Consider the following 18,424-nt stretch of genomic DNA (forward strand, 5'->3'; position numbering starts at 1 on the left):
TATCAGGTGTGGGAGCGGGGAGTCGCTCCTTTGTCTCGGATAAAAGCCACTCTCCTGATTTTACACCACTGCAGCATCCAAAGCTTTGCTCCACAGAGCCTCACGAAGATCCCTGCCGGTGATAAACCGGTAAGGAATGACCTAAAAGTGGTTCTTTTCTTTTTAATATCTATTTAAATGCTGCGTTTGTACCTGGCAGTCCTTCTGCTGGGGGTTTGCTCCTCCGGGCACTGCCGTGCTGGAGCTCCAGCAGCAGCAGCCTCACCACAAAGAGCTCGTACCAAAGCCTCCCATTTTCCTAACAAAAGCAGCACATGAACCCCCTCTATAAATGGTGGGGAACATTTTCCTAAAAATCAATCAGCCTCTATTATTCACTTGAAGCCCAATCTCATTGTCTACTTCTTCCTCCGGAGGCTGATTTCTGCCAGGTAGAAAATTAAGTTTCCTTTACTTTTCTTCCCTACACAATTTTTCAGTGTTTCGGCACCGTTGTTCGGTGTGGGAAAGCGACTTCCTGTCTCAATAAACAAGTGCACACAAGGCTTTTCTGGACACATAATGGGCTCTTTTTTTTTTTTTTCCTTTTCTTTTTTCTTCTTCTTTTTTTTTTTTTTTATTTTATACAAAAATCATTCCACACTTAACACATCAATGAAGCCACTTAAGCTCTACTGCATCTGAATTAAAGGGGGAATTGTGTGATCAAAGAGTGTGAAGGAACCACACATGGAGTTCTTCAGACACTTTACTTTTGTTACATTTGATACATAACAAACCCAATAAATATGCTTATCCCAGTAGCCCATTTCATTATCTCATATCCTTATGTTCAAGAGCATTTCCTTTAAGAGCTGCTCTTTCTCCTTTGTTTTTCAGCATCATAGTTTTGAGGCAGTTTATTTTACATGAAGGTGCTAAAAAGAGAGAGAAAAGAATTTATATTTTTTTTCCCTCTAGGTGTGCTCAAACAAGACCAAAAATCCCTCTCCACTGAGTTTTCCCCTGGATGTATTTATTCATGTGAGAATACAGGCACAAGTGCAATAACCTCAGTTATCAGAGCTTATTAGGGACAAGACTTGCACAAAGAATGTTTCCTAAAATTCTTCCCCATAATTCTCCACAAATTCATCCCTTTCCCTCCACCATAGATCGAACCACTTGGAAAAATACAGATTTTTTGTACATTGATGCTTTCAGTACTGAAAATAATTGCCTATTTGCAGCTAAATTATTAAAAATAATGAAGATTGGAGTCTGCCCATTTTTTCCTGTTATTTCACATGGAAGTGACCAATTTCTCCAGCCAACAAAGAGGCTACAGGGTCTGATTTTTGGGGAATTGCTGATCATTTGTGGCCAGCAGTGACGTGTGGCTGGTCAAAGGGCTGGCAGAGCAGCTCTGGCTGAGCCAAAGTAGGACCTTGCTCAGCGAGCTGAAGGTTTGGGGGGTGATTTTTACCCACAGACGGACAAATCTACTGGTCCTGCGAGGAATCTGTATTTCCAGAGGGAATTTCAATGGGATTTCTGCTGGAAACTGCATGCCCAGACTATATTTAATTCAGTCTACCACAAATAACCACGGCAAAAGCATCCCCCAAACCTCCAGGACAGCTTATTTGGGAGTAAATGACAGGTGCTTTTAGCAGAGTTGCTGCTCATTAAAAGGCATTTCAAAACGTAATTTTTAAAATTGCCTTTGTGTCTTTTTGTTTTTCCCATCTTCCCCTCCACTTTCCCCAAGGGGTCCTGATAGAAATGCTCAAGACAGGGGGTTTTATATCCCCTGAAATGGTGAGATCAGCCCCTGTTTGCTGCCACACACGAGATCGGCTCCTTTCTCTTTTTTAAAACTGAAGAAGAAAATTATCCAGCCCTAAAATCACGGACTGAGTGGAACACATCCAAACTCCTCTCGTGTGCAGCAGAGGCAGTGGGGAAAAAAGCACCTGAACCACCAGAAAAATCCCCAAAAATTAACAAAATGTATTTTCTGCTCTGTTTCATTCCTAGCAGTAAATATCTTTACAAATATGCTTTTGTGATGAGCACGGCCTGGTTGGAGCTGCCTTTGTTTCGAGGCTTCCCAAAGCAAAACAAGCAAACAAAACAACCCCCTGCCAGCAGGAACAGGGGCTCTGCTCCTAAGTAGGGCACATCCCTCTCTCCATCCCAGCCAAACTCCCACCCACAGCTCCCAATCCCCATCAGGACCCAGCCAAGCCCAGCTGAGGTAAAAATTGCAATATTTGACCTCAATGATGAGCTAGAAATGCTTTTTACAGCCCAGAGACCTCCAATGCTCTGGCAACAGAGTCCTGACCACCAATTTAGCGATGCTTATCCACGAAACAGCTCCTGAAATCATGGGAATCTGTGACAACATCAAAAAGAGGGGTGGACAAAGGATGGTTTTAACACTCGTGGCTGAGGAGGAAAATCTGGTGAACACAGCCCAAAGAGAACCAAGAATTTCAAAAGGTAGAAGGCAATGAGAAGTGTTGGGTATTACATTCCTAATCTCATCCTTTCCAGGCTCAGGACGGGCACCTGACACTCGAATTGCTTCAGGTCACAGTCCTACACCAATATTTCATTTCATTTCTACCAAGAAAGTGCCTGATGAGGAGGAAAAAGGGAATCAAGCACAGCAGCCTGGCTGATACTAAAAATTAATGCTAAAATATCAACCCAAACTGCCACACTCATCCTCTGATTGCGGCGCACAGGGAAACCTTTATTTATCATAGTGGGATCCACATATACAGGAAATTTTCGACATTTCTCCTCCTTCTGTCGCTTTTTTTCGATGCAAATCCATATTGCTCATTAAATCAAGAATTGAAGAAGTATTTAGCAGCAGCTGGGTGGTAAAAGCCTACCCTAACTCCCTTAAGCTGCATCCTATTTATTGGTGGTGGGAAATATCTATCCCACGTACTTCCACGCCTAAAATGATCTCCTTGAAACAAACAGGAAGAACAGAAAAATACTAAAAGTATTTTTATAATGTCCTTTTTTCCCCCCCCCACAATTGAAATCCTCATCCAATTTTGGATTTCTGCCTCATTTTCTGAACGGGAGCTTTTTAAGGTGACTGTGCTGGGTGTGGTTGTAATCACTTTTTGCTCCTGAAAAGAAATGGTTCGGGGAAAATTAATAGAGAAAATATAAATTACCAGCATTTCGAACAGCCTGACTGCAGGAATTTGAGGGAAAAGGTGGAAAGGCTACAAAATTTGCCTGAAATCTTTGCCAAAACACTTAACTGGTAATGAAAGAAAGCAGCATTTGGAGTTTCTTACAGATTTAATTGAGAAAAAAGACCTCCAAGACCCACTGATGCTTCCCTAAACCACTGCAGATATTTAGTCGGGCAACACATTGTACCTAATGATTACACTAATTCCCCAACCAGAAATTTTTAATCTTGATGGAAATTGGGAAGCAAATTTCAAGAAGGAAGAAGTGGAGATTTGAATGGGGCCATTTGGTTTGTCCTGCTGTAAGAAATAAAGTTTCCCTCGTTGTCTTAATTCAATTAAATTTAAAACCTGCCCTGGGAGAACCCTGCAAAAATTAGACAAGTTGTCTTAATGTATAAAATTAAGGTATTTCTATGGATTTAGCAACTCAAAAAAAAACCCTACCAGGTGGACAGAAATGATCCTCTGCTGGTTTTAATGTGGAAGGGAAGATTTATTTCAGCTTTCAAAGCTCTTTCTGACAGTATAAATGTAGCTTGGAAATTGCACATTTTTCCTTGACAGTTTACAATGGATCATTTGAGCTCCTAAGTCCAAAATCCTTAATTTTGAGCTGAAGCCATCTTTTCTCATGCAGGAAAAATATAATCAGGAATTAGGGGAGCACCTTTCACTAGCACTTCCTAATTTCAGATATTTTTAGGCAGGATCACTCGCCGCTGAAGGAGATGTTAGTCCTGCAATAATAAAATAGAAATAAACTGGTTTTCATGGCAATTCTTGGCAGAAAGGGAATTCCAGCAGCCTCTTTTGCTCCAGCATAAGAGATTCCAGGAAAACCCTCCCCACTAACCTCAGCACAAAAAAAAGGGACAACTCCAAGCCGAGCTGGACTAAGGGGAGTCAGATCCAGGTTTAATTTATTGGTTTGGAGTGAGCAGAAACCTTAGAGACACACACAGCGTCCCCTTCCCTAATGGAAGACTGTATCCCACTCTGGATATAAATTCCTCACAGATCAGTGGCACATCCATCCCGTGGCAGTGGCTGAAAACCAGACCTAAAATCTGGAGGTTGTAATCAGATTACAATGAGTTGCACCTCAAAGAGGAATACTGAAAGTAGATAAAAATTCATGTTTTTTTCCTTGATGGAATAATCCCAACCAGATCCTGGATTGCCAGGATGGTACAACTGAGATATTTTCATATCGTACAACAGAAAAAGCCCCTGTCACCACACTGTCCTTCACAGATATCCCTCAACTCCCCAGCTACATTTTCCAAGTGCTTTTCACTGCATTTTAACCGATTTAAGAGAAAAGAATTAAAAATGTGTGCTTTCAGTGCCTCCAGAGAAAGATCGTGGCTGTTACCACTGAAATAAGACTGAGGGAAGGTGGATCTGGACCTCAGCTTTCAGTGGGGCCCCTGAAAGCAGTGATTTTACATGCCAAAAGAGCCCAGAAATGGGTATTTTCTATAATGTGGAGCAAGGAGACAAGGAGTACCCTCCTCTTGCTGCTCCACAACTGCATTTCCCTTCCAGCACAGCCTCGGTCACTGCAAGGGAAGATTTGTAGCCCAGGATATAACTCATCATGAGCTAAAGTGGGAATCTGAGCCATGACATTTTAATTTCAGACATACTCAGAGGTAGGAGAGTCACTCTGTTCTGCCTGAACTTCAGATAAGCACACGCTGTGCCATGGTTCTGCTTTCCTCACAGCATTCCTCAAATTTTCACTGCAGTAGGAGGAAAGAGAGAGGGGGGGAGAAAAAAAGAAAAAGGGGAAGAGAAAGAGAGAGAGAAAAAAAGTTTGTTTTACAGGAGGTGTTTTATTGTGTGGATACCCAAAGGCTGGATTCAATAAAACCTCCAGCTGGCTCTCACACAGACAAAGTTCCTCCAAGACCTCGCAGAGCCTTCCTCACCTTCCAGAGGCAATTTTTGGAGGCTTGGGAGCCTTTTCCTGGGCTTCCCTCCCACCACAGCAGGACAGGGATTTTTCCTGAGTCAGGCCCAGAGAAGGAATCTCTTTGACTTCCACTTTGGAGGGAGGGGGCGACTCCAAACCCCGAGGATGTGCCAAGTGTGCGTTAAAAACTTGGCATTGGAGAATCGGCTGTTCCCCATGAGCCAGGGGACAAATAAAGCTGGAGGAGTTGCTGAAACCCTTCAAGTAGAGTTTCCTCAATGAGGTTCCTCATTTTTTCTGCTGTCCTGAGGGTCTTTCGTGCCCTGACCATCCCCAAAAACATTTCCATCCACCCAACTGAAGCTTCAGTCCCTGCATTTTTTGGTGGCCAAAACAGAACATGGGGTTAAAAATGCTGAGAAAGAACACAAAGCTCAGTTCCACTGCCCTTATTTCCTGATCCATCACCAGCTCGGGTACCAGGACTATCAGCAAAAAATAAGAGGCTGGGAAGACAGTGAGATAAATGATACACATATCAATAGACAGAAGCAATTAATTAGATATCACTGATAGATGTTCAGTCCTTTCTCAAGTAAAACAAATATCAACTCCCAGGGATTTGGTTTTTCCCCTGTATTGTGAGATTTGATCAATTAATCTTGGTTAGAACACCTTTTTTAAGAAAATCAATCAGCACTTTAATTTTTGAGCAAGTTCATTCCTTCCTTTGCTAACTCCCACTTAGGCTTTTCTGCTCCTGGAAGTTCATTTCAGAGCTGGCATTTTGGCTCCCATTTTGTTTCACAGCAAAGACACCCAGACAGACAATAACAGCAAAACCTATTCCTTTCTTACCAGATAACACTCATGTCTTGTTACAGAATTCTCAGGCTGTAAATCAACTTGAAAAGCTAATTTAAAGGATATTCACTTGCACTATTCAGGGCTGTATAAACATTCCAAATTCCAATTTTTCATCAAGACATATGCGAGCATTTAAAAGGGACTTAAAAGAGCCATTTTGCACATGAAGGGAGAAGATCGAGCTCCAGCATTTTATTTTTTTCCTCCGACGAGATGATCATGTAATATTAATACTCAGAAAAAAAAAAATGTATTTCCAGTGCCTCTGTGTATTTATGAGGTCCTAAGGGATGGCAGAGTTCCTTTAGCCGAGAGGAAGGCTGCAGGAAGCTGCAGGAATGAGAGCGACTGTTGAAACATCAAATACGCGACAGAATTCGTTCGTCCGGCGCAATTTCTTGCCCCGGTGCTGTGGTGTTGGTTTTCACTGTATCTGCTGGTTTAATTGTTTCTGCCTGTTCAGTCCTTTGTCCGCCCAAACCCCCTCGCCTAAGGGAGATTTGAGAATCAAAAGGTAGGACGGAGGCTGGGCAGGAAATGAACGCTGGTGGCGCGGCGGAATTAAAGGAGAAAGTTCAGGAGTGGCTCTAGGAATGGGTGGATCAATACAAATTTAAGGGCATCTCCCTCTCCCCCTGCTCGTTTTGTTGTTGTTGTTGGGTTTTTGGTTTTTTTTTTTTTGTTGTTGGTTTTGTTGTCACTGCTCCAAATAAACCCCCCAAACCCTGGGTTTGTGACTCCAGACCCTGCTGATGGAACGCTCTGCCTCTGCTTTGGAGCCATCCCAACCCTGCTCGCCGTGGGTCCCTTCCCCGCGTGGGAGGTTGTGGAGACAGAAAGAGGGAGTGGGAGCAACACTCGGGTTTCTATTTTTGGTGAGGGAGTGCAAAGTGAGCTCCCAAAGTTCCTGGTACAACGCCCATGGCACACTCCAGGAAAATAAACAGAACTGGCATCAGGATCTATGCAAGGAATTTTCTTTTCCCCCCTTTTTAAAGTGCCCTCCGTCTTCCTCGCCTCTCCTATCTCTCCCTTTCCTAATTTTTCCCTCTGATCTTCTCGGACAAAAGATTCCACAATCAGAGATGCAAACCCCAAGCAAGGAGGATATGTACTTAAAATGCCACATGGCCAATAAAACCTATTTTACAGCAGATCTCACCTTTAACAAGCAAATTGACCACTGTAAGGAAAAAACCTGCCCCAAAATCCTGGTATAAAACAGTCCCCAAACACCCCAACCCTCAATTACAGCTATTTAAACAATTATCTGAAAAATACCCAGATTTAGAAAAAAAAAAACAAACCACAATTCTGGGAGTTTCAGTGCTCACCAACCAAAAAGTACGAGGCCACGGATTTCAGGAATTAATTTGGGTTAATTCAGATGGCAGAGATGAGGTAGGCAAAATAACAAGCAATTACCTTTTCCTGCCTTTGAAGAACAATGAATTTGGGAACTGGTCCAACTTTAGAAAGAGTGATTACAGATTTTCTGCTCGGAGAAACCTCTCCCTCCTCAAGACATACAACACACGTGTACATATGTACTTTTCATGGCCGTCCACTTATCTGTATTCCATAACACCCTGCACTTGAAGGATTAATTAAAGATAAAATTCAATTATTTATTGCATACCCTGCTAATTATTTTTGAAGCTCCATAAAGAGAGCAGGAAAAGCTACCCAACACAAGCCATAATTAAGCAGAAAGGCAGCATTTGTGTGGTCACTTGGCGAACCCAACATGCAAAACGTTTATCATTTAACCATTTCCTTTATATTGTGCACCAGGCTGGAAGGGTTTGAAAGCTGGGCAGAATGACAAATTCAACTTAAATCTAATTTTGAGGAGGGAATACCTATTTCTACGAGTTTCGACAATCACTTTAGTGGATAATAAGCAATGTTAAATAAAACATGTAGCTAAATAGGCATTAAAGGCCTTTTACATACTTGGAAGAAAAGAAAACAGTTTTTTTCTCTTTTTATTCCCCCCTTTTTTTTTTTTTTTTTTTTTTTTAATGCTGCAGACTGCAGGCATTTTGGTCTATCTCTGTCAAGTGCAATTCTTTCTTGATGAATGACAAGGTACGATAATAGGCTGCCGTTACCAGGGCAACCAGACAGCAGAGCTGTGTGCCTTGAATTTTGTCATCTGAAAATGAAACCAGAAGCAAAAGAAAAGCTGAGAATCGAGCGACAGATTAACTCTGGGGGGGGACGGGGACTGGCGGGGGGAGAGAGAGCACAGGAGGAGGAGGAGGAGGAAGGAGAGAGTGAGGAGGGGGAGAGGGGGCTGCATTACAAGCAATTAAAATTACTGTAATCTGTGCTCGCTGTGTGTGTCTGGGTTGCAGTCGCAGCTATCGTTTGTCAATAAGCTTCCAGCCCTGTTTTCCCCACCGCTCTCTTTGTTCCAGAAATGTGGGGGGGGGAAGCTTTCAAAAGTACTTTTCGGGGCACTCACCTTTACAAGAAGTGGCTCTGCAGCGTTGCTCCCAGCAGCTCTCCCAATCCCACTCAGCCCCTGAGAAGCTGCAGCTGAGAGCTGAGGGTGGGGACCCTACACTCAGTTCTGGGGTGGGACCCGTGGCTAAATAGGACCCCTTCAACCCAAGCATTCCCCAAGGATTTACCCAATGGCTTCACCTCGGGCTGGGAAGGTCTCTGTGAAGTCCTCAGGGATCAGAGCCATCCCCACAGGAGCTGGTTTTGTCTCACAGGGACAGAGTTGGGGACGTTCAGCCAAAGGTTGAAAGCAAAATGACTGAAGCGGGACCGGTTCACCAACTCCAACTTGGGATCAAATTTAAGCACTAGGATGGCTGGATCGGGGCTTGGTTCACCTTGGGCTTTGTGGAGATGAGCTAAAATTGCTGTCTTTGTACCCATAAAATGGATAAAATAGGATCAACGCACACACAAGCCTTGGGTGTACCAAAAATACCCAAATTGCAAAGTTTAAGCTGTAGATGCTCGGTGTAAAAGGCTTCACCAACACAAAATATTCCCAGCTGAGACAAAAACTCTGCCTGCCCAAGCCCCAGGAACTAAACCTGTAGCAAATTTCCTCAGCCCCGTAACCTGAGCCCTCACAATATTCGTGTTTCACCATCTTCCATTCCCTCCAGACATTTTTACGGATGTCTTCTCTCCCTAACCTCCTGGGTTCGCAGATTAAACTTCGCTCCTACAGTTTTGTGGAAGAGCTGTTGATAAAATAAACCTCCTGTAATTTCTCTGCAGCCCCTCAGGCAAAACTCCCCGTGATCCTTGCACAGTGTGGGTGAATCATTAGGCTCCCATTCCTCAGAAATTGACATTTCTGCCAAGTTTAAAGATGAGGAAACTGCCACAGAGAAAAAGCTGCCTGAGTCAGACCCTCTGAAGAGTCCATGGGACTCTTTCTTCCCACTTCAGTTTGGACCAGGCTTTAACAGCACTTGAAACAGAACTTTGGGTTCCTGGCTCACAGCTTCAGGTCTCATTAGGCCAAATTTCTTCCCAATGAGTTTTCTCTGAAAACACTGATTTAAAATGTAGTTAATTCAATTAAAAAAGAATGCAAAGCAATAAATGTTGCCTAACCAAAATTACTCCACCTTTGCACGGGAAAATTATACTCTGAGCATGTCAGTCATAGAGATGACATGTTCTGGAAATAAAAATTCATAGCCTATGCAAGTTTTTACATGGGCAAGTCAGTTACCTGATTTTTAAGGTATCTAAAGGAAGTGATCATCCCTCATTTTTCTCTCTAGGCACCCAGTCTAATGGGTTATAAAATAATGACTTAATTTTTTGGCATCTTGTCTGCCTTTGAATATTTTCCATGGAAGAAATGAAGTGATTTTTCTCAATATCATCACTTGTGTGATTGACTTTTTTGCCATGGCAAGCCCAGGATGTTTCAGTTGCGCTGATTTATTTTTGCCTGACTGTGTCTGCATGGCACCGAGGAGAGGAACCCCTGCTGGCTCTGGCAGCAGCAGCAGTCTGGTGGCAGCAGCAGCAGCTTCGTTCCACATGGACTAATTAGCTCTGGGTGTTTTGGGAGGGAATGTGGCATTTCGTGCACTTACACAAAGTTTTGGAGCTGGATCAATGTCATCTCCATGTTCCAGCTGAGCTCCTGCACACGTATCAGGAAGACAACAGCTGGATTTTGGGGCTGAAGGAATGATCTGGCTGCTCCTCCAGTCTCCATCCAAGCAAGTGGTCACCAGGGCGATTACAAACTTGTCTTTATTGCAAGCTGTTTCCAAACCCTTCATTTGAAATTTGGCTTACTCCTTCTTTTCCACTCAGTTTTCGAGAGGCAACAGGAATACTCACTCAAGTTTGTCACCAGCTGCATTTATAATATGTGAAGGTGCTACTCCTGATGATCTGGTAACCCCCAAAACTGATTTTGTCCAATGCAAAAAGCAGCATTTAGAGTTTTTTAATTCCCAATTTCTATTATTTCCATTTTCTATTTCCTTTTTCTATCCTTTCTGCATTCTCCTGTTTGTGCCTTGTGAGAAAGGAAGAAAATGAGTTCTGCTTTATCTGACTCATTCCCAAAAATCAGATTAAGACAACACATTAAACTGCAGCCTTTCTCCAGCTACCAAACAGCAATTCTATTTTTCCCCATTATCTAGCAAAGGTGTCTTTTTCCATATGGGAAGTCCCATGGCAGAACCATGGAAACCCTTTGGGAAGTGCTCCTTTAAACCTTGGGAAATGCTCCTTTAGACCTCGGGCAGTCCTTCTTCCTGCTTTGGCCAAAAAAGAAATTATCTACATATTAACAAATTTGACTAATTGTAAACTGCTTTTCTCAATCCCACAGCTGGGTGAGGCAGTGTAGAGCACAGTCACCGTGATTATTTTAAATTTGGGACTTGAATTAAGGCCTCAGAGCTGTCTTAACCCACTAGACCATCCTGCTTTTTAATATTCCTTCCGTGCACCTCTGTGTTAACTCAAGCTGAGGCTGAATTATGGCTCCTTCTTATCCCTGATAAGCCGAGGGAGCTGTGGCAGAGCAAAAGCTGGAGTTTACTCAGCCCTGTGCATCCATCAGCAGCATGTCAGGCAGTTTCCAGTCCTGGAATCCTTATTAACAGCGGTGATGGAAGAGGCCCCTGGAAAAGAGCGGGGTTTTCAAACCCCTCCACGGAGAGGTGACAGCTCAACAAATCACCTTTGGATTTGTGAGCTCAGCAGATTGTTCCTGGAAGCTGTGGAGAGAAAATAAATATGGAAAACCACAATGTCATTTCTAAGAGTCACTTTTCAGAGCTTGACCACATTTTAAGTATCTGCTAAGTGATGTCCTTTCTCCTCCCCTGCTTCTGGCCAAAACCAATGTTGTATCAATCTCATGACAAAGACAAGTTTGACTGGGATTCCAGACACCAAAACAAATACCACCTACAGCCCTCGTGAGTCACACAACTCATGTGATTTAAAACAAAAATTTAAAAAAAACACCAAAAAACCTCAACTAATTCTTAATCTGTGAGACTCACAGAAAGGAAATAACTCAGCAAGGCTTTCCTCTTTGCGAATGACTCGGTGTTTGAGGCAGAGAGGATGATTTATAAATGTGAAATAACACATAACAACACATCTTTCTATAATAAATGAGTTCTGTAGCTGGGCCCAAACCACCCTGCATGGTCTGACCTCATGGGAGAACTGTCTCTGCGAAGGTGCAAAGCTTCCTTTAATTTCCATGGAGCTTGAGGGTCCTGCACTCCTCTGCTGTGGATGTGAACCAGCTCCAGCACTGGTTTATAGATCCTGATACTGCAGCACAGCTTCCAGACCTCAGCCAGCTCCCTTTGGGAAGCTCTGGACCCAGGCAGGAGAAGCTCTGATGTCTTTGCACCTGTCTGTCCTTTTCTGCTGCTTCCTCTTTGTGGAGATCCCTTGGCTCAGCAAACTTCTCCCAGTGTCCTTCCTGAAATCAGCTTCAGGGATGAATGGAACATTTATTAAGGACTGGGGAAAATGGTTCTTTTGAAGAGAAAGATAATGCTAAGCTTATATCCATGGCATCTGGATCCTCTGGTTATGGGTACATTAAAATGTATTTAAATACTGGTATTAAATGAGAGCTTCTTGCTCCGAGTGCAGTTGTCCAATAAATTATTTCAGAAATGGCTTCAGACTTTTGCAATAATAGGCTTTTGGCAAGCAACAGGACTCTTAAAAGAACCACTTTATCATTATGAGGGGATCATAAATGAAAGTTAACTCCTAGATATGGTCGTTTGGAAAACCATCAGAGGTAATAACAAAATATGAGCCACTTCTAAATGGACTGCTGGGGAGGAAGCTGAGGAGAAAAAGCCTGTCACCAACCCACAGCAGGCCAGCAAATGCAGGCAAAATGTATTATACCCTGCAGCCCAGCAGATCCCCTCTCTGTCAGATGGAGTTGGCACAAGAGAGTTTTTTTCTTTGAGAAGAATCCCAGAGCTGTCTGGTGGGCCTCATCTCCAGTGGACGTGGGGAGCAATGTGCTCCCAGCTCTGCTTCTCCCTTTGATGCAATTTTCAAGTTTCACTTTCAGCCTTCTGTTCTCTCCAATAAAAGAATAAACAGTTCCCTTCGATTTTTTCTTTCTCCCCCCCCAAAAAAAGTCATTGCTCATAAATCTCTAACCACTCTTTTCCCTACAGGGGGATTCTTCACAGCAGCACAGGCCCAGGAGGAGATTTTGTCCTCCACCCGAGGCTGTGCATGGCTGAGGGGCAGGTTTATTACTCAGGCACCACATCCCGAGTGATGGCACTGCTGACTCACGCTGACACAGCTGCTGCCGCACACGCAGGGTGACAACATAACCATGGTTGTCTTTGAGGTGGCCCTCAAATCTCTGCTCTCTGTCACCAGGGACAGGACCCAAGGGAATGGCTGAATATTTGGATGGTTGGATATTTGGAAAAGGTTCTTCCCCCAGAGGGTGGTGGGGCACTGAACAGGGTCCCCAGGGAATGGGCACAGCCCTAAGGCTGCCAGAGCTCCAGGAGCGTTTGGACATTGTGGGATTGTTGGGGTGTCCATGCAGGGCCAGGAGTTGGATTTGATCGTCCCTGTGGGTCCCTCCCAACTCAGGATATCCTATACCTCTATGAAACGAGAATAAAGCAGTGTCCAGCAAAATGACAAGCCAAAACGAAGCAGTTATCCATGGAAACTCTCTGAAAAACACCCCTCAGATGCTCTGAATTTGGGGAGTCTTGATCAAGAACTGAAGGCCTCAAGCCGTAGGCCTCAAGCCATAGGCCTCAAGCTGTAGTGACAGAGGAGACCAAATATTTGGAGTATGGCAAGGAGCAGCTTAGCCAATTTAACTCATCTGTTTTCCCAACAGTTGGAGAGGCTCCTGCATCTCCATTGGGGAGTGGGTGGGGGTTAGGAGAGCTGTCACACTTTGATAAGTAGGGCACTCTGTTATGAAAGATTAAGGCCAGAGATGCGGATGCAGCTGAGTGTAAATGAGGCTCCCAAGAGTGAAGATCAAAGTTGGGAGGAAAACCATAGTAAAGCATGAAAACCAAACTTCCTACCAGGAATTTAAGCATGAAAGGGCCATGGTGACTTTCAGCTTCAAGGCCAGAGGCTGAAGGACTTACTGAAAGCTGTTGGAGGGTCTCTGTGCCAAGCTTGGATGGTCCTCACTGGAAACAGATGGGAAAAGAGGGGTTCCTGCATGTCCAGTAAAAAGAATCCACTCTGCAGGCTAGGGAATCGTGCTAACAAAGTGAGACAAGATACAGCTTTGATATTTCTTGGCATTTTTCTCCTACAAATATGAAGACCACAAGACTTTACAAAAAGCCCAGAGGGTCCTTGTCTGTGTGTAGTCATGTAAACCACTGCTCATCAGAGAGGCTTTCTGGCCAAAGAATTAAAGCTGTTTCCTTCCTGGCCCCATTTGTTAAAGATTTTGTCTCTGCTGCTTCAGTACATCACAACTGGCTGAGACTTCACAGGATGGGAGAGGGATTGGAAATCTCTTCCACAACAAGGTGATAGCCATGAACTCTCATCTGGTGCGGGAAAAGAAGGTGCAGTGCTCTAAATTCCATATTCTCTTTATCGCAGGAACTCTGCACATGTTATTACCTTGGCCAATTCCCTCACTCTTTGACTGACTTCATGTGAAATTTGGGGTAAATAATTCAATTTCCCTACACCTGCAAAAGGGAGGGGGGTTAACAATAATGGTACTTACCCTATAAACTGCAACTCAGCCGTTAGATCCATCTTATCTGAGCAGCGTCTGATAATCTCTCGCTGCTTCCCACATTGTAACCATTAAGTTTGTGGAAATATGGCATGTAAGGAGCAGGAATGAGGTCTGTGCTCGTGTTCAGGTCAGAGGAGCAATAAAAGGAACACGAAGGAGCTGCTTTGGCAATGGTACTTCTCACTTTTCAGATCTCAGCCTCCTTTAATTAACTCCTCTAAAGTACGTGAGGAAAGAAGGGTGGAACATTGAGCTCTTCTCGTGTGCTCTGACTGCAGCAGAGCTTCTCTCCAAGGCTATTTTCAGCAGCTGCTGCTCATTGCAGCTTCTAGTGGAGGGGGGATAGGGGAGGCATCTCCCACTAGAAATGCCAGCACTGTTGCCTGCACTACCACTTCTTAATCTGGGTTTAAAAAGGACGGTTTAAGGTGCAGTGCAGCTTGTTGAGCAGCCCAAGGGGAGGCGGGGCTGCACCCTGCAGGGCTGGGCAGCTGCAGGCGAGGGAGGTGAGATCTGCCCTCCTTTGGAGTTGCACTGCAGTGACTTTTTCCATCCCCGGGGACACTCCAATGCCTGAGCAGTGTCCCTGCACTGGGACAGTGAGGGCAGTGGCCTGCTCACAGCGGCTGATGCTGGCCAGCACCTTCCCTTTTACAGAGTTTATAACGGGAGACAGAGCCCTTGCTGGTTTATTTTCCCCCTTCCCCATATTGTTCTCCTTTAGTTTCCCATTCCATCCTCATCATCTTTCTTATCAAGTCACCCCCTCACTTGATCTCCTGTTATATCACTTCTACACTGGGGACAACGAGTCAGATGTGAAATTGCCCATCCCTACAGCCCAGCTCTGCCCATCACCAGCATGTACCAACCCGAGGGGCTTCACTTCGGTCACTGAAACACTGCAGCAATAAATCTGGCAGAACTGACAGGGCTGAAGTGCCACAGCAGTGGAGAGCAGGACGTGCAGCTGGGTGTGAAGTAGCTAAAACACCTCATTTGCAGTTCCTGGGATGGAGCTGAGTGAGGGCTCTGGGTTCTTATCCAGGGAATTGGGTCAGGCTCCTTTCTGTGCTGCTGCATTTCCACCCCACCTTTACCTGTGAGCAGAGCCAGAACCTCATCACACTTTCCCCTCTGGCAGCACAGCCAAACTCTGGGATGAATTTCCATCCACAGGTGACCTGATTTTGTTTCCACCAGTTTTACCCAGTACTCTCTCTCCTCCCATCCCTGCAGAAAGCAATTCCTGACTGGGAGCACAGCATCCAGCAACTTCCAGGAGAGCGGGAATGATTTACATCAGCTGGGGATTGAACCAGATTATGTTTAGCTTTAGTCCCCTGCTTCAGAAACAACAATGTTATGAATAATCCTTTTATGTTCATACATCTTGTATAAATATCTGAAACGTGTATAAAACCAAGGAGAGGAGGGAATTCATTAAGGTGGTCCAGGGGAATGTTGCTCTGAGAAACAATGGGCTGCTTAGGAGAGTTAAAACTGGTTTATCCCATTACTTTTCCTTAAGAAAGAAACCGGGGGAAACTAAATTTGATGAAATTTTCCTGAACATTGGTGGGTATTAGTTTGTGGAAGCATATTCCTGAAGAACTCATGGGAGCATTAGTGTGTTAGTTCAGCTGCCCTAAAATATGCATGATAGTTGTTCTTCCATGTTTTACTGCAAAATTCCCGATCAAACAGGTCCAAAGTCTGGAACCAATAGTAATTTTTCAATCGAATTCAATGGATTTACAGGCAGGCCCCATGTGCTCATTATATAAAATAAATGAAGGGAAGGAATACTGAATCAAAACGTGACAGGGACAGCGATTGTTGGAAAATCCCCCTAATTTTAAAGAGACCTTCAAGCCAACTTTTTAAGACAAAACAAGGCATGCATTGAATTTTCAGCTCAATGACATCATGTCACACTGATTTCATCTGGTCCCCGCATGTTCTTGGTGGGAGTGGAACTCGATGCAGCTCCATCCAGCTCGTGGCGCAGTGATTTATTACAATTTAAATGATAAAGCACCCAGGAATGTTCAGGCAATTGGATTAGCCCATTGACTGAATGTGCAGACAGCTATTTTTAGAAAAGAGATGTCAGTTTGTGCAATATTAGATGGCCTGATCCCTTTTTTAACTGAGGGGGCAGGGGATTTTCCCTTATCACATGGTTCTGATGTTACCTCTGTGTTCTGTTCTTTTTAAGTGGAGTTCTGAATGTCAGTCACAAGATTTGATTCATCAAAGATGACACCGAGTTCTTGACACCCTTTGCTGAGTCTCCTGAGAGGGGCCAGCAGGATAAATCAAGCCCAAATTTTGCCTGCAGTTTAAAGAGACTCAGGGCACGGATTTTGGTGTTCCCAGATTCTCTAGGGGTGGGTCAGTAATGATAATTTATGAGGAGCAGCACTAGAGCTTGCCTAGAACACATGCAAGCATCTCTGGATGCCAAGCTCTTGATTCACACCATCCCATCCTCATAAATTATCAGGTGGATCCTCCAAGCTGGAAGCTGCTCGGACCCACAGCTCCAGACAGACAGACAGGAAGTGGAAAAAACGATGCTCCTGTCTTTTGTTTGACCAATATTTTAGGATAAGGCCCCACGCCAAAGCAAAAATAACCCTGAAACTGGAATAATTTATGAATAACGTGGCACAACAATAGAAGGTTCGTGTCAGTGCGGTGGATTCACTAATTCAGCCAAGAGGAGAAAGTGCTAAAATCAACACAAAGGGATCCCATTAGGAGATGAAAGGCTTGTTGCAATCCCTTTGGTTTACTCAGCTGGGTCACTTTAGGAGCACTGAGTGCTCAGGTGTGGCCTAATTCTCCTTTTCTTGTGTTCCTAAGCACGGGGCAGGGGCTGAGGCCGTGCTTAGGTAGGAAGGGAATTTGAGATGTGTGTTTTGAAGGACAGCATTAACCATTCTGGCCATCCTATACCAAACTGGTTCCTCTCTTTGGGACACAAATCAGGGAAAGGCCTGTGATGGCTCCAAAAATTTCATTTTACACGAAAGCATCAGCAGCTTCTGGGAAACAGATTAATTCCGGTTCCAAACTTCCTCTTGATATGGATAAAAACTGTCTAGGAGGGCTGGCTGGACTAATCCCAGCAGGAATGAGACCTCCTGCTGCTGAGCCCTTGGTTCAGTGTTTTAACATCTGATCTTACTGTCCCTGGGTCAAAATGCCTGGTGCAATTCTGACAATGACATTAGGGTCAGCTTTGGAAAGAGCTCCTTCCAGTGCACGTGTGGGTTTTGAATCCACCAAAGGCCAACTCTTAGGAAGGAGGCAAGGCCCTGAAGGCAGCAGTTACAGGGAAAAAGTCAAAATGCAGAAACAGATTCATTAAAAAATAGAAAAGAGCAGGTTTAAGTGCTCATTCCTTCAAACATCTCTCTTTTTGCATCTCCTCTAGTAGTAATAATGCTTGGGTTTATAGAAGAAACATGGAGGCACCACCAGTGCTGAGGATTTCAGGGATTAATTGCTTAGGTATTGCTAATTGTGAGGGGGGATCACCAGAGAGCTGTTACCTTTGTCTTCTGTTTTAGCAGCAAGCAGGGAAAAGCCGAAAGGAAAGGATATGAAAGGATATTCTGGCCCATGTGATGTAAAAATCAGGAATTCCCTCATGGAATACCCCTCCTGGTTAATCCCCCAGCTGCAATTTCCAAGCCCCTCTGGGCCGGGCTTTGCTGGGCCTCCTGGTGCGATTTACATTAAATATAAAAGTACATGAAGGTCACTGGGCAGTCACTGCACTGTGGTGGGGATGGAGCTGTGAAGTGCAAGGATCCCAACTGAGCCAGTGCTTCCCATGGCAAACTCTGTGCTTTATTCCAGGGAATTCCCTGATCCTGATGCTTCCAGACTCACCTCACTGCTGTTGTGCTTATCTTATTAATCTTATTATCAATGAGGCCTGGCTGTCTGTGGGGCAGAATTTAAGGATAGAGGAAAATATGTGCAGAGTCAGTGAGGGGTTTATCATGATCTATTTAAAAAAATAAATACATTAGAAAGCAGGACTCTTGCAGCTTCGGAGTCTTGAGGTCAAAACAAACTGAGCATCTCAAGAAGTTAAATCTTGATTAAGCCAAGATTTGTCTGTGCAATTTTTCTGTGTGACTTTCCTTCAGACTC

The sequence above is a fragment of the Corvus cornix genome, chromosome 24 (assembly GCF_000738735.6).
Source record: "Corvus cornix cornix isolate S_Up_H32 chromosome 24, ASM73873v5, whole genome shotgun sequence".
In the NCBI taxonomy this organism is placed as follows: Eukaryota; Metazoa; Chordata; class Aves; order Passeriformes; family Corvidae; genus Corvus; species Corvus cornix.